We start from the raw sequence: 15407 nt of genomic DNA, 5'->3' as shown, positions 1-15407 counted from the left end.
TGTGTCCAGTTTCTGCCTAGTCAATACAATTCATATACTTGTATATAGGTGTATATAGTAAATTATAGTTTAAATAATAACACATTCTGAATTGTATTAACTAGGCAGAACCTGGGCACAATTAATTGCTATAATTAAGTCAATACAGACTATTAGTTTGCCATCATGGTCAAGTTAATAGATATAAAATCATCATACATTGTTGTTTTTTTTTTTTTTTTGCTAGTTGCTTTACGTTGCACCAACACAGATAGGTCTTATGGCGACGATGGGACAGGAAAGGGCTAGGAGTGGGAAGGAAGCGGCCGTGGCCTTAATTAAGGTACAGCCCCAGCATTTGCCTGGTGTGAAAATGGGAAACCACGGAAAACCATTTTCAGGGCTGCCGACACGGGTTCGAACCTACTATCTCCATCATACATTTTAGACAACTGAAAAGCTGTAAACTAATCACTGGAAATGGGCATAGGAAGGAAGAGTTGGAAATTAAAATAGATTCAGACAAGTACATAGGACTGTAGGCGTGTGAACTTGGACAGACATAAAATTTTGCTCAGGTAGTGTAAGTTCCAGTTATTTTTCTTTGGGTTCAGCGAGTTGTTCATAAATAAATGGACTCTTATGAACGACTTATTCAAAAGAGATAGTTTGCTCTTCGAAGGCGGATTGTTCAGTTCGAGTTGTTAGTTTATGAATGTGTTGAGTGTGTATGTAATGTACAGAAAACAACAACATGGAAAATAAACTAAATAATTCTACACACCGTTGAAGTTTCACCTCTAAGAGTGTATCATGACTTTGGGCTCTAAAAAGAGCTACGTCATTTCATTGCTTCTCATTTATTTTTGCCAGTAGTACGGTTCAGAAATCGCATGACATACAAATGCTGCTTGTTATAGGCTATCCACTCTAGCCCCTTCATTCGTGCAGCAGTCTTGATCTACCATGCCATGCACATTGTTTGATGCCATTGTAGCCTGTTACCTTATGAAAGAATGAAATAAAGTCGCAAGTAAAGCAACAGGTTACTTGCCATTTCACTTGTTGTATGCACTTATAATCTGTGAAAGATGTAGATCCAGTGGATTAAGGGCAAATAAACATTAACACCATTAAAATAACACTAAGTAGTCGTTAACTTTTGAATATTATGCAACAATATTGCCGCTGGACATTTCATTTTTACGACCATGTTGTACTTGAAATAAACTTTCAGTGTGTTAGGTAGTGTTCAGTATATATCAAAAGGATGTTAAGTACAGAACAAAAATGGCCCAACTGAACACCAGTGGGTTCCAAACCCTCAACTTTCCGATTTCTCGTCGGATGCTCAGTCCAATTGAACTTCGGTGGCCTAAGTCATATTTGTTATGTTGCAGAGGATCTAAGATACACTACATATATGAAGCATATTTTTAAAGTAAGTACAGTTTTGATATGTCAACAAAACAAGTAAACTTCTTGTATGAATTTTATTTTTACATGACCACTTTTATCTATTTTTCCACAAAATTGTCACCAACATTGAGGCACTTATAATATTGAACAACAATCTTTGGTTTTCAGTCGTCATAGAAGGCTGCCGCCTGACTTGACAGCCACTGCAACACAGCCATTTTGAGGCTATCGTCTTCATCGTGGCGCTGACCTCCAAGAGGCTTCTTCGGGTGCATGAACACATGGTAGTCACTGCACTGGGTGATAGATTGAGGCTGTATGGAGGATGATGAAATTGTTCCTAGCCAAACGATGTGATGAGATCTTGAGTTCAATGGGCTACATGTGGTCTGGCGTTGTCATGCAGCAAAACAATCCCTTTACTCAGCATGCTGTGCCTTTTGTTTTGAATTGCACGGTGTATTTTCTTGAAGGTCTCAGAATTTATTGTGACACCACGAGACAAAAAATCAACAAGCAACACCCCCTTCCTGTCCCAAAACACGGTACACATGTTTTTCCAGGCTGAAATTGTCTGCTTAAACTTCACTTTCTTGGGCAATGTTGAATGCGGCCATTCCATGGATTTTGTCTTGTTTCTGATGTAATATAGGCCACCTATGTTTCATCACCTGTGACAGTTTGGCTTAAAAAGTTGTCACCCTCAGCATCATAACACTCAAGAAAAGTCAAGGCGCTGCCTAAATGTTTGGTTTTGTGCGCCTCGGTCAACATTTTTGCTACCCATCATGAGCACAGTTTTCGATAATTCAAGCGTTCTGTAACAATGTTGTAGCTGGGCTGAGTGGCTCAGATGGTTAAGGCGCTGGCCTTCTAACCTCAACTTGGCAGGTTTGATCCTGGCTCAGTCCGGTGGTATTTGAAGGTGCTCAAATACGACAGCCTCATGTCAGAAGATTTACTGGTATGTAAAAGAACTCCTGCGGGATTAAATTCCGGCACCTCGGCGTCTCCGAACACCGTAAAAGTAGTTAGTGGGACGTAAAGCAAATAACATTATTATTATTATTATTATTATTATTATTATTATTATTATTATTATTATTATTAACCCGTTAAGTGGGGAGCGAGCTCTTCCTCTTTACACACTATGGTGGGGAGGTGTTTTCATCATTATTTATTTTTTAAATACTTGGATTTATTCAACCCGACATGTATCTATCTAATATTACTTGTATATTGTGACAATAAGACACATTAATTTCGATACTGCACCGCATATTCACGATAAAGAATGATTTTTAAGCACAACGTTTTTTAGTGCAACAAACGCATAAGTCTCATATTTCCCGTTTTTTCTCTTATGGGCATTGTAATAGTTACTTTCCGAAACTTGTACATTAGCAGTAAACATTTACGAATCAAACTGTCATTGTAGTCCCACAAGCACTATAATATATTGTTATACTGTACTATTATTACACTATTGAAGAATATAAAAATGATCAGAGAAAAATGTACTCACTGAATATCTACTTTCTTCTCTTGTTCTGTATATGAAACTGCCGAGTCACTAATTTCACTCAGAAATTTTCACTATATATCCACACACGCAGTGACGGTGACAATGGGGGGGGGGGATAGCGGTTAGGGGTAGTGCTCCTCCACATTTTGGGGAAAAATAACATTTTTATTGCATTTTAGCCGTATAAAAAAGAAATTAAATTCGCAGTTCAAATGTAGGTCCTACCATTTTGTTTCTAATTTCTTTATCCCCCAGTTGCCATCACTGTCTACACGCATGCGCACACACAAATTTACACAATTAGGAACACTATTCACAATACACGTGCAGTGGATGCCTCTCAGTTCACACTTTAGCGGTGAGATACACTCCGAAACAAGGAGCCGGGCACAGTGCTACATCGCAGATTTTGCAGCAGTGCTGTGTCTCCTTTCTTTTATTATTTGCATTGCAAACAACACATCTCTTGCTTGCAATGGGTTTCGTCTTTGAGGGGGCATTGAAATCCGGGAAGTGCCTTCCCGAGAACCGATCCGAAGGGTCATTTGACAGTGACATTACTGATCTGACTGGCTGGGTTTCAGCAGGGGTTGATTTATCATACTTGTCAAAAAGCTTCTGGATAACGTGCATATGAAATTGTAAGTGAGTGAATTTTCCTCCATGTTTTTGATAAATAACAAAGGAATTGAACATTGTTATGTCCAACAAGTGCCTGAAAATCTTTTGGTAGAATTTTCTTGATTCGCTTTCGGGCTGTACTGTACGGGACCATACACTGATCAGATAAATCGACCCCACCCATTGAGTCATTGTAATCTATACACATGACAGGCTTTTCTACTGTATCCCCTTTCCTGTTTTTCACAGTGCGCATTTCAGCATCATGTATGCTACTTAGCATACACACATCCCTCTTGTCTCTCCACTTGAGAGCAATGAGTTTGTTACGATAAGCAAACGCAACTTCCCCCTTTTTTAGTTTCTTCCTCATAAGATCTTTTGGGAGATTTTTTCTGTTCGGTCTTACGGTGCCTACAGCATCTGTCTGTAGGTCATTGAGCAGGTCAAATAGCTCCGGACTACTGTAGTAATTATCCACAGCTATTCGATAACCTTTATTCAGCAGACCTTCGGCCAGTGTAAATACAACTGTGGAAGGCTTAGTGTACTCAGAAATATCTATTCCACAAACTTTGTTTACGAGATCAGTTTCCTTCCGCGTGTACCATAGGAGGTTCCACACATACCCAGATTTAGCTTCACATAACTTATAAGATTCCATACCAAAGCGCAACCGTTTCTTCGGTATGTATACATTCCATCTCAGTCTACCTTTCCACAATAACAGGCTCTCATCGATAGATAGGCGATCGTCTGGAGTATATGCGGTTCTGAATTTTGATAATAGGTCGTCTAGAACTGGCTTCACTTTATACAATTTGGGGTGAACCTGTCTATTATATGTTTCATTGTCCGCAAAGTACAAAAATTTAAGTAAAAGGAAAAATCATTTCTCAGACATAATTTCATAAAATACAGGAGTAGCTAACAACACTTTCCTCTTCATATTCACACAACACACTACACTACCAACCACCACAGAAACACGCAATAGTGATTACATCCCTTCATATAGGGTTGGAGTCAGGAAGGGCATCCGGCCGTAAAACAGGGCCAAATCCACATGTGCGACACAGTTCGCACCCGCGACCCCACAGGTGTGGGATAAGCGGTAGAAAAAGAAGAAGAAGAAGAAGACAGGAGTAGCTAACAGTTTATTACGAGAAAAGTAATGGACTAATTTCGGTTTCTGAACAATACCCTGCAGTAATAAGATTCCTAAAAAAAAGTTTTATTTCATTTTTGTTAGTGGGTACCCAGTCTCTCTCACGACTTCTTTTTTTCACTTTTGCCATCAACGAATTCGAGGTAATTGTTTGCTGAGCATACAGATTTGTTTGCTGTGCAATAAGATCACAAAGTCCGTCATCTATAAAAAATTCATTAATTTCTTCGGGCTGTTTCTTATCTAAAAGTTCACCCTGGATTCCAGCATTGTAATTTATTGGAAATCTTGCTCGCTTACAACCCCGCACATCCCATTCACTGTGTACAGCAGCAGGATTACCGTCATTCGCAGATTCAGTTTCACTGCTTTCACTGGAACTTGAACTCCGCACCGATTGAACCAGTCTTGGAACACTACTAGAAAAGCTACTTCCCGGAATATTTACTAATAACGGAGATTCATCGTCACTTTCCGAGCTGAAGTCACTACAACTTTCATCTTCGCTGTTTTCAAGAATATCACGAATAGTACAATCACTTGGAATATCCCTTGCCCTTTTAAACATACTGTAATACGATGTAAAACAAAATAAAATTCGAACACATTTCAAAAACGCAAAAGGAACACACTGAAGCTTCTATTTATCGCGAACTTAGTACAGCGCAGGGCCAGTCGTGCGGCCTACTGACGAATGCACGGGCTGAATGTGATGCGGCGCTTAAGCGATTTTTGCACTGAACAAATACGAACGAAACAGAAAGGGGATTCCCTGTCGCAATACCATTCTTACTACGTAGTTCAAAAAAATTGTAGAGATGGCAGCACCTTCCAAAGCATGTGAGGAAAGTTTCAAGGCTCCCGCCTAATATTGAAGATAAGAAAAAAATAAAAACAGTCGCGCGTCTGGAGCCGCATCACCCACCCTAGCGCAGAGTTTGATTTGCGGCTGGAGCCGCAAGCCCCGCTCTACAGGTTAACAATGTTGTAGTGAACACTTCTTGAAACTGGAGGGAACTCCTCTGATAACACAGAAATCGTGAAGCGTCTGTTTGCTCTCATTTTTTCGTTGACTTTCTGCACCAACTCGTCAGTGATCACTGAGGGTCACCTGCTCTGTTCCTCGTTATGGACACTCTTTCGGCCATCTTTGAAAGCTCTTGCCCATTTGCGTACCATTCCATCACTCATAATGCTTTGCCCGTACATTTCACAAATCTGGCGAATTTCAACTGCTTTCACGCCTTCAGCACTAAGAAAACAAATAACAGCGCGTATTTCACAGTCGATGGGATCCTCAATCGGCGGAGGTATTTTAAATACGCACTAACAAATGTATGCACAGTCGGTTGTTGCGGCAGTGGCCTCTGTGGCTTGCCAAGAGATGTAGATACACGGTGCGCATGCGCGGGGCACCGACCGCAGCGTTGCAGCGGCGGAATATCAAAACGATGCTTACTTAAAAAATATGCCTCATATTATTTGAAGAAATCTGTTCATTCTACTCCAAGAGTTGAGTGACTCAACTGGAGAGGATATTCTGTTGCCATGTGTTGTGTGAAACATAAACTATTTGGCGCTATCTCATTCGTTCTCATTTGAACAGGAGGGGATAGCTTAGAGTCATCAAGACCCTTCCTCGGCTCCCTCTCCTGTAAACGAATGAGCAGACCCCAAATGTGCTCGTTAGCTGGTTGTAAAATTACGAGTCAACTCTTTTACGAGTAAGCTGTGTCGTGAACTTTGGCTTGAAAGAAGAGCTAGCTCATTTTACTGACTTGCTCTTTTTAAGCCAATAGCATGCTCTATTCTGTTGTAACTCAGGCTATTGTAGCATTTTTTTCAGGTATTTTTTCACAAGAAGTGCCGAACAATTCTACAATTTTTGTTGTGCCCTTGTGTCCTTTCAACTATTTTTGTGTTATTCTTTTTTATTTCATTTCTAGGATGCTTGCTTGAAACTCATGAGAATGGCTAACAAGCAGTGTACATTTAATAAACTTTGGCTAGACAGTAAAGTGTTTTCTGAACTGAGTGGTTGGTTGGACATATTGGTAAATGATGCAACTTCACCATATTGTAAAGTGTGTTTTAAATCGTTCAAACTTAGTAATATGGGTAAACAAGCAGTCACTTCTCATGCTAAAGACCTACTCATATAAAATATATTAAAGCTAAGTCTTCCCAGCCAACAATTTCTTTCTTTCTTTCTTTCTTTGCAAAGAAAGGTTAGGGGCTAATCTCTACTCCATCTCCACTTGAAGATTCGTAGCCAAGAGCTAGCACTGCTTCCACAGCTGCAAAAGAATTTGCAGTGCGAAAAACAAGTCAAAGGAATTTAAAGACTTTCAGTGTGAATGAATATGATGTTGCATCGGCTGAAGCCATATGGGCTCTCCAGGTTGTCACTGGAAAGATTTCTCTCAACTCTTGTGATGAAAGCTCCGCACCATTCAAAACAATGTTCCCCCGACAGTAAAATTGCTCACAAACTTACTATGGGCAAGACCAAGACTTCCTATGTCATGAACCATGGATAAGCTCCATATTTTAAAGAGAGTTTGGAAAATGACTACGTTGTTTGTTTTGACGAATCGTTAAACAAATTTGTCCAAAGAGGAGACAAATGGACTTTTGTGTAAGGTTTTGGGATGTAAATCTTCAAAAAGTCGCAACAAGATGTTAGAATAATGTATTTTTAAGCAGGACAACTGTAGATCCCTTATTAGATGGGTTTATACATGGACTCTCCTTACCTTTAGGAAATATTTTGCAAGTCTCAATGGATGGGATGAATGTTAACCTAAGTTTCATTAAAAAACGTGAAAATTATTTGTAAGTGCTAAACCCCACAGGCAAATCTCTTCTTGATATAGGTATGTGCAGTTTGCATACAGTGAATGGAGTCATGAAAACTGGGATCTCCAAAATTGACGGACATTTTTCATCTTTTCAGGTCTCTGTACAATCTTTTTAAAGATAGCCCTGCTCGACGTGCTAAATATACAGACACAACAACGAGCACCACATTTCCTAAGGTCACACAAATAAGATGGTCGGAAAATGGCTCTTAAAATATATGATCACATTGACAGATTTAAAGATGAGTACACTGAAAAAAGCAACAAAAACTGTCAATACCTTAGAGAAGCTGTAAAGAATGCACTACTTAAGGCAAAATTAAGTGCTTTTAGAAGTATTTTGTCAGATGTTGAACCTTTCCTCAGAAGATTTCAAAGTCAGAAACCTACGGTGCCTTACCTTTTTATGTCGCTTGAAGAACTTATGAAAAACATAATGATGGGATTTTTAAGTCTGAAAAGATAGCTGAAGCAAGTACTTCCCAAAAATTAATAAATTCAGACTTACAATAGTGCCAATCTGCTTTCAGTAGAAAAAGTGGATATTGGTTATGCTGCTCAAACAAGTTCAATGTTCTGAAAAGAAAAAAGTTACTTTTAAGAATGAGTTCAAAAATCTCTTGATCACCATATTAGAAAAACTCAGAGAGAAAAGTCCTCTAAAATCACATTTAGCAAGGGGTCTCACTGCCCTAGACCCCTAAAATGATATTGCTCAAATCCAGTTTGGCAGTGAAAAGGATTGATGTCCTTGAAAACTTACACAGCCATACAAGAATGTGATAAAAGTGCTGAAAAGGCCAAATGACAGTTATGTTTGTTAACCAAGGAAGCTCAGAACAATGCAGAAATCAACAAACAAATTAATGACTTCATTTTTAAAAGAACGAATGACTTGGGATTGGATGAATTTTACTACAGTCTTTTAGGAAAAGATGAGATATATGAAGATCTCTGGTCTGTAATGAAACTTTGTTTTATTTTATCCTATGGTAATGCATTTGTTGAGACAGGCTTTTCTGTCAATAAGCATTTGCTAGTCAAAAATCTTCTAGAAGAATCATTTGTGTCCCAGAGAATAATTTTTGATAGTGTGAAACACGCTGGTGGTTCGAGGAATGTTACAATTAATAGAAGTATGCTGACCTCAATCCGAGCTTCAAGAAGAAGGTATCAGTCACACCTGGAAAAAAAAAAGAAGAGCAATCGGAAGAGGAAAGGAAGAAAATGAAGAAAAGGAAAATTGAATTACAATTGAAAGACTTGGAGGAAAAGCAGAAAAGGTTGAAAATTGAAAGAGAAAAGCGGGATGCTGAAATTGAATGGAAGAAAGTAGTTCTAGAAAATATAAAAATCTTTTCGACAAGTGCAAACTTATCTTTTTCATTCCTATCTTTTTTGACTGATTTGTCTCCAAATTTGAAAACTGTTTTGAATATTGCTAGACTAATTGGAATTCATTATATTCACCTTCATTACAAATACAAATTAATTGATTTTGATCTCAGGAGTGCTTTAAATCCAAATTAAATAGTATTGGATTGCTGTGGTAAAAAAAATGATTTCCATATTGGAATTACTCTTATTAACTTAATAAGTTAGTTGTAACTTTGTTCCTTGGAAATGATAAGATAAAGGTATATGTTACCATTAATATATATGTTTATATATAAAGTGCCATAAGTGTAATTGTTTTTCCATAAATATTTGAAAAAAAAAGGAAAACCAAACCCCAAGGCACTACGGCACTTGAAGGGCCTTGGCCTACCAAGCGACCGCTGCTCAGCCTGAAGGAAGTGGAGAGATGATTAGGCCAGCTATGGGGATGGTGGAGGCTGGAATTTCCTTTTTTTTGTTCCTTGTAAAACATGCTGTTCTGCAAATTAACATGTCACTTAATTTTTGGGAGTCAGGGAAATTTTTCTTAGTAAGTCAGGGAAACTTGAGAGAACATTTCTGTGGACACTATGTACAGTGTCTACAGAATTTCATTGCTTATGTTGCATCACAAAGGATATTATAATTATATGATGAACTTTATCATTTCATTAAACAACCTGAATGAAATAAATTAAAAATAAGTACACTGTATATGTACTTCCATGAAGTATAATATCATGTAGGCCAATCTAATATACAGTATTGATTTATTTATTAAAATTAATATGGATTCGTTGCTATGGTAGATAAATATGACGTTGAAGAGATGAAAAACAATAGATTTCTTAACGGACGAGAGTTGCGCCGAGGATAATGAGATATCAGTGAAATGCAAAACCAACACAAATCAAAATTGGCTTACTGGAACATGAAATGTCTATCTAAATTATGTTTCACCATACGTTTGGTATGCTTTATTATTACTAAGAGTAATTCTATCGCTAGAAACCCAAACACATGGAAGCAGTGGCACCCACCTCAAAATACGTACCCTTACTTGTGAACTAATAGCACGGTCAACTTGAGATTTGATATAATATAAACTGTGAACCTTTATCTCCAACTTTGTTGCTGTAAGTTTTTCGAGGCAATAATCCAGGTTTTCGTAGCGTGCTGAAATAATGCTTGCAAAAGATTTAGCCAGTAATATTGCAGATTTTTGTTCTTATTAATGCTGTGATTCGGTATGTGCAAGCAATACCCATTGTAACTAAACAGTATAGGAACTAAGTGAAAAATTCTGATAGATTCGTCCATATTCATCCAAGTGTTCACATATCTGATTAGATCAGGCAAGACACTGAACACTGCGAAGTGTGAGTCAATGTTTTTCTGTAGCAGATAGGAGCAGATAAGAGCCGACCTGTCTGGGCAGAACAGGAAGTTTGTGCTTGCAGGCACATTCCTCGTTCTTGCATTCTTCTCATCTCCACACAATAGGTCCACTCCTGGATGTGACAGTGCATTGTCAATAAGCAATATGGCCGTCGGTGGAAGATCTCCAAATATCTCCTCATTCTCAGTACAAAATCATCACTGAGCTTGATAGCTGCAGTCGCTTATGTGTGGCCAGTATCCAGTATTCGGGAGATAGTAGGTTCGAACCCCACAGTCGGCAGCCCTGAAAATGGTTTTCCGTGGTTTCCCATTTTTACACCAGGCAAATGCTGGGGCTGTACCTTAATTTAAAACATTTTTTTTTTTTTGCTAGGGGCTTTACGTCGCACCGAAAGGCCTAGGAGTTGGAAGGAAGCGGCCGTGGCCTTAATTAAGGTACAGCCCCAGCATTTGCCTGGTGTGAAAATGGGAAACCACGGAAAACCATCTTCAGGGCTGCCGATAGTGGGATTCGAACCTACTATCTCCCGGATGCAAGCTCACAGCCGCGCGCCTCTACGCGCACGGCCAACTCGCCCGGTGTGTACCTTAATTAAGGCCACGGCCGCTTCCTTCCCACTCCTAGCCCTTCCCTGTCCCATCGTCGCCATAAGACCTATCTGTGTCGGTGCGATGTAAAGCAACTAGCAAAAAAAAAAAAAAAAAAAAATCATCATGAATGCAGTTTTTAATAATGCCACTGTCCCTTCATGCATTTTTTTTTTGTGATTTGTAAATAACTGGTAAGCATGATCGAATGACATGTTTCAGAGCTTGCAGATTTTGTGATTAGCCTGTCAGCAGGAGAAGGAATTTTTGTCTTCTGGATGCATTGCTGTAAGCCATGATTGTAATTCAATCTTTACACCTTTCATAAATCCTTGCTGAGTCATCTAATTTAGAAGCCAATGTCTTACTGGGTATCATCTGATAAAAACGACCATATTCATTAGCATTATAAATTTGATGTGGGGTTGAGTTATTGGAGGAAATAATTTCCTGAAATTCTTTTCTGAAATGTTCTGCTCACACTTGATCCCCCGACAAACGTTCAGCGATCACTGAAAGCTGACATATGCCGTGGCGATCTTTCATGCTTTCTAGCCAACCTTGGCTGGCTATGAAGTTAGGATTGCCATCAGGTAACTTTTTGTTTAAACTTGATATTTTTCCTGCAGTATTAAATTGGATATCGGAGCACCAGGCTCCTTTTTTTTTTTTTCACTGAACCAAATAAATAATGCGTTATCTAGGGATTCAGTGTTTGCTTCTTTCTTGTACTGCGGTTCTACAAACTGTCTTTAGTCATCATTTTGAAGCAAAAGTCTTAAATTTCTTTTCGTTCTTCTTCCAGTCTGACACAGTTGAAATTCCTACACCATATTCTGCAGCTATGTTTTCCAGCAGTTCTCCTTTATCTACAGTAAAACATCATTAAGACATTTCTGCAGGGGACAACAAAAATGAACGTGTTAAGCGAGAAAACATACTACTGAATATACAAATAAAAACTATCCAACAGGGATATGGAAACACTAGATACGATTTTTTGTGACATGAAGGCATTTTATGTTGTGTATCCAAGGATACAGTGAAAAATATATCTACCATTTCTCAGGATGAGAGGAAAGTATTAAAATGTGTGAAAAACACGAGAGAACAAATATGGAAACCTTTTTCTGCTGTGGCTTATGCATAGTACACCACTTCAGCCCATTCGAAAGGTGCAACTAAACATCGATGTTAGTAGGTACATACGTTATCAGCTTCTTAATGTCATTCCATGACATTAGGAGATGAATAAGTTTGAGTGGTGTTTTTAAAAGTAGGAAAGATCACAATATGAAGATAAAGTTGGAATTCAAGAGGACAAATTGGGGGCAAATATTCATTGATAAGAAGAGGAGTTAGGGATTGGAACAATTTACCAAGGGAGATGTTCAATAAATTTCCAAATTCCTTGATGTTATTTAAGAAAGGCTAGGTAAAAAATACAAATATAATAATGCAGTAAATCAAAAAATCAGTCCGGTTAAACTGGAAATTAGGATTACTGAGGAACGGATAAATGAGTGTATTTGTTTCTTCTTCATGCACAGTGAGGCATACTTTTGGAATCTCACATGGGCTCATGCTGTTACAGGTATACATATTCTACTCGTTATGACTAGCCTACAGCGATAGAATAATGAGACACCTTGGGGGTGTTAGTAAGGTGTTGAACAAGGTTAATTAACATCGTGTCGATCCAAGTAACAAAAAGACTCAGGTTAAAAAATAAATAAAGGGCACATTTAAATGGAAAATTTACCAATTTATTGAAGCCATCCTGACAAACTATGATTATGAATATAACTGCTTTGTTAAACTTAATTTCAGACTCCACATAAATTATGGCAAACAAACGAGGTGTTATAAATAAAACTCCCTATCAATTTTAACAAATGTTCATCAATTAACATCCTCGGTCTATAATGTATAAAGAATTTTATTGGAAAATGATCGAGGTTAAATTCGTGAAATGTTCTTGTTCAAATTCTGAAAAGACATTACATTTTACTTTAATTACAATTGAAATTATTTCCATTGAAATAAGCAAACAAACATGAAACTCGTTAAAACTTAATATCAAAATCGCTTTGAATTTTAATTGAAATTTATATAATTATTTGTGCACTTCCTATTGCTCCATGTTGTAATTAAAACAATGGAATGATCTATTATATGATAAAAAAAATTAAATCTAAATTTCGCAATGTAATTAAAATAAAATATTATTGCTCTCGCCATTAGGAAGATTTCAAAACAATCAACACCAAAACTATTCAACAACAGCAAAGCAACATGACACAGAAATCAGATAAATGTTGCACACACAAATGTTGAAAGAAAAAGACGTAACTTAAATCTAATGCAATAACTCTGTCCAGTAACTACACACATCACCTGCATAGACTACACTGCCCTACACATGTCCCCCGGGTGGTGCTAAGAAAGCAACAGTGATAAGATGAGACCGAACTGTAGGAAATGACCTCTCGGTCAAAGAGCGAACAAGAAGGGGATGTGTGGTCCTTTTCAGGACCTTCAAGTTCGTAGAATTGGACCATCGGTCTGCATTTGTCAATTGAATATCGAAGAGATTCGTTGAGCAAAATGTATCTTTCCAGGATTGCACTGAAATATGCAGTTGATGTCATCGTGCTTCAAGAAACACACGCACAGCAGACGAACTACAGTTACAGAGTAGGAGGAAAATTCCAGGCTTTAAATTGGTAGCGTCTATCATCAAAATTATGGCCTTGCAACTTATGTCAGGAATGATATAACAAATTATCAATTACTATCAGTAAACTCTGAAAATGACTTTTTTACTACTACAGTTAACATTGAAAACTTGACAATAGTTAATGTGTACAAGCCACCAGATATTACTTGGCCTAATCCTCCTCTACCGTCTCTGCAGTATCCTACTATATATCTCGGTGGTTTCAACAGTCATCATCATCTTTGGGGATATAACAAGGATGACTCTAATGGTGAAGTTCTTGTGGACTGGATGGAAACTGAAAATTTGAATCTGATTTTTGATGCTAAGGACCTGCCTACCTTTCAATCAGCTCTCTGGTCTCGTGCCTACAACCCAGATCTTTGTTTCACAAGTCGGCTTCATAATTCACACAATCAAGTTCGACATACAGTGCTCAACAATTTCCCACATAGTCAACACAGGCTTGTTCTCTTGGAGGTTGAGATGTCTTTACCTGTTGTTCAATCTCATCCCAAACCGAGGTGGAACTTCAAGAAAGCCAACTGGACTGAATTTGCAAAGCAAACAGACTAATATAAGATGGATCAAACCAACATACAACAACTACAGCAGATTTGTAGGGGTTATAAAAGGTGCAGCCAGACGATGCATCCCTAGAGGATATCATAAGGAGTATATCCCTGGCTGGAGTTCAGAGAGTGAGGAATTACTACGAGAATATGAAGAACACCCTAATTCTGACAATGCAGCTGGTCTCCTCCAATCCTTGGATGAGAGTCGAAGAAGGATCTGGCATGAAACAGTGGAATCCCTGGATTACACCCATTCCAGCAGAAAGGCCTGGTCTAAAATGAGGAAATTGGATTCTTCAAACCCTGCATTAAGAGATCAAAAACAGCCATCAGTCTGAATGATTTTGCTAATCATCTAATATCAGTTTCCAAAAGCACAAAAGACAAGCGAACCAAAAAGGATATCAAATTAAAGTTGAACATCAAGAAAAGAGCAGCGCCAAAGTCTTCTGAATTCTCTACTCCCTTTCAAAGAAGGGGAAACTAAAGCCGCAATAAAAAGTATGAAACTTGGAAAAGCTGCAGGATTTGATGGAATTTATCCTGAATTTTTGGCTCATTGCGGACCAGCCACAATAAAATGGTTAACCAACTTCTTCACTAATATTCTGCAAACTGGAAACATCCCACCTCTGATGAAGAAAACAAAGATAATAGCCATACTGAAACCAAATAAAGATCCATCTAAAGTGGAAAGCTACAGTTCAATAGCACTTCTAAGTGTTACATATAAACTCCTTGAGCAACTGATCTACAATAGAATTTATGAAACAATCAACAGCTGCATTCCTATAGAGCAAGCAGGATTTAGACCCGGAAGAAGTTGTAATGATCAAGTACTGTCTCTCACCACGTATATCGAAAATGGATATGCGAGGAAATCAGTAAGCGTGGCTGTTTTTTTGGATCTATCAGCTGCCTATGATACTGTCTGGCGAGAAGGACTCCTAAAATTTTTGATTGTGATCCCATGTCGTATACTTACGGCCTTACTTAGCAATATGCTTAGTAATAGGTACTTCCAGATCTACGCTGATAATGACAGAAATAGAGTGTTTAAATTAAACGATGGTTAACCTCAAGGATCAGTCCTTGCCCCCCTTCTTTTCAGTCTGTACATATAAGACTTCCCAGACACATCATCAAGAAAATTCATTTATGCTGTCGTCATTTG

General features: G+C 38.2%; 1 protein-coding gene across 3 annotated transcripts in view; it reads left to right on the top strand.

The window, feature by feature from the left end:
- The window catches only part of LOC136864694 (ATPase family gene 2 protein homolog B), a 265266-nt gene that overhangs the window by 20025 nt on the left and 229834 nt on the right, over positions 1-15407 (top strand). The gene's annotated exons all lie outside the window — the stretch shown is intronic.

Source organism: Anabrus simplex, chromosome 2, assembly GCF_040414725.1.
Source record: "Anabrus simplex isolate iqAnaSimp1 chromosome 2, ASM4041472v1, whole genome shotgun sequence".
In the NCBI taxonomy this organism is placed as follows: domain Eukaryota; kingdom Metazoa; phylum Arthropoda; class Insecta; order Orthoptera; family Tettigoniidae; genus Anabrus; species Anabrus simplex.
This window is presented reverse-complemented; position numbering and strand designations above follow the sequence as displayed.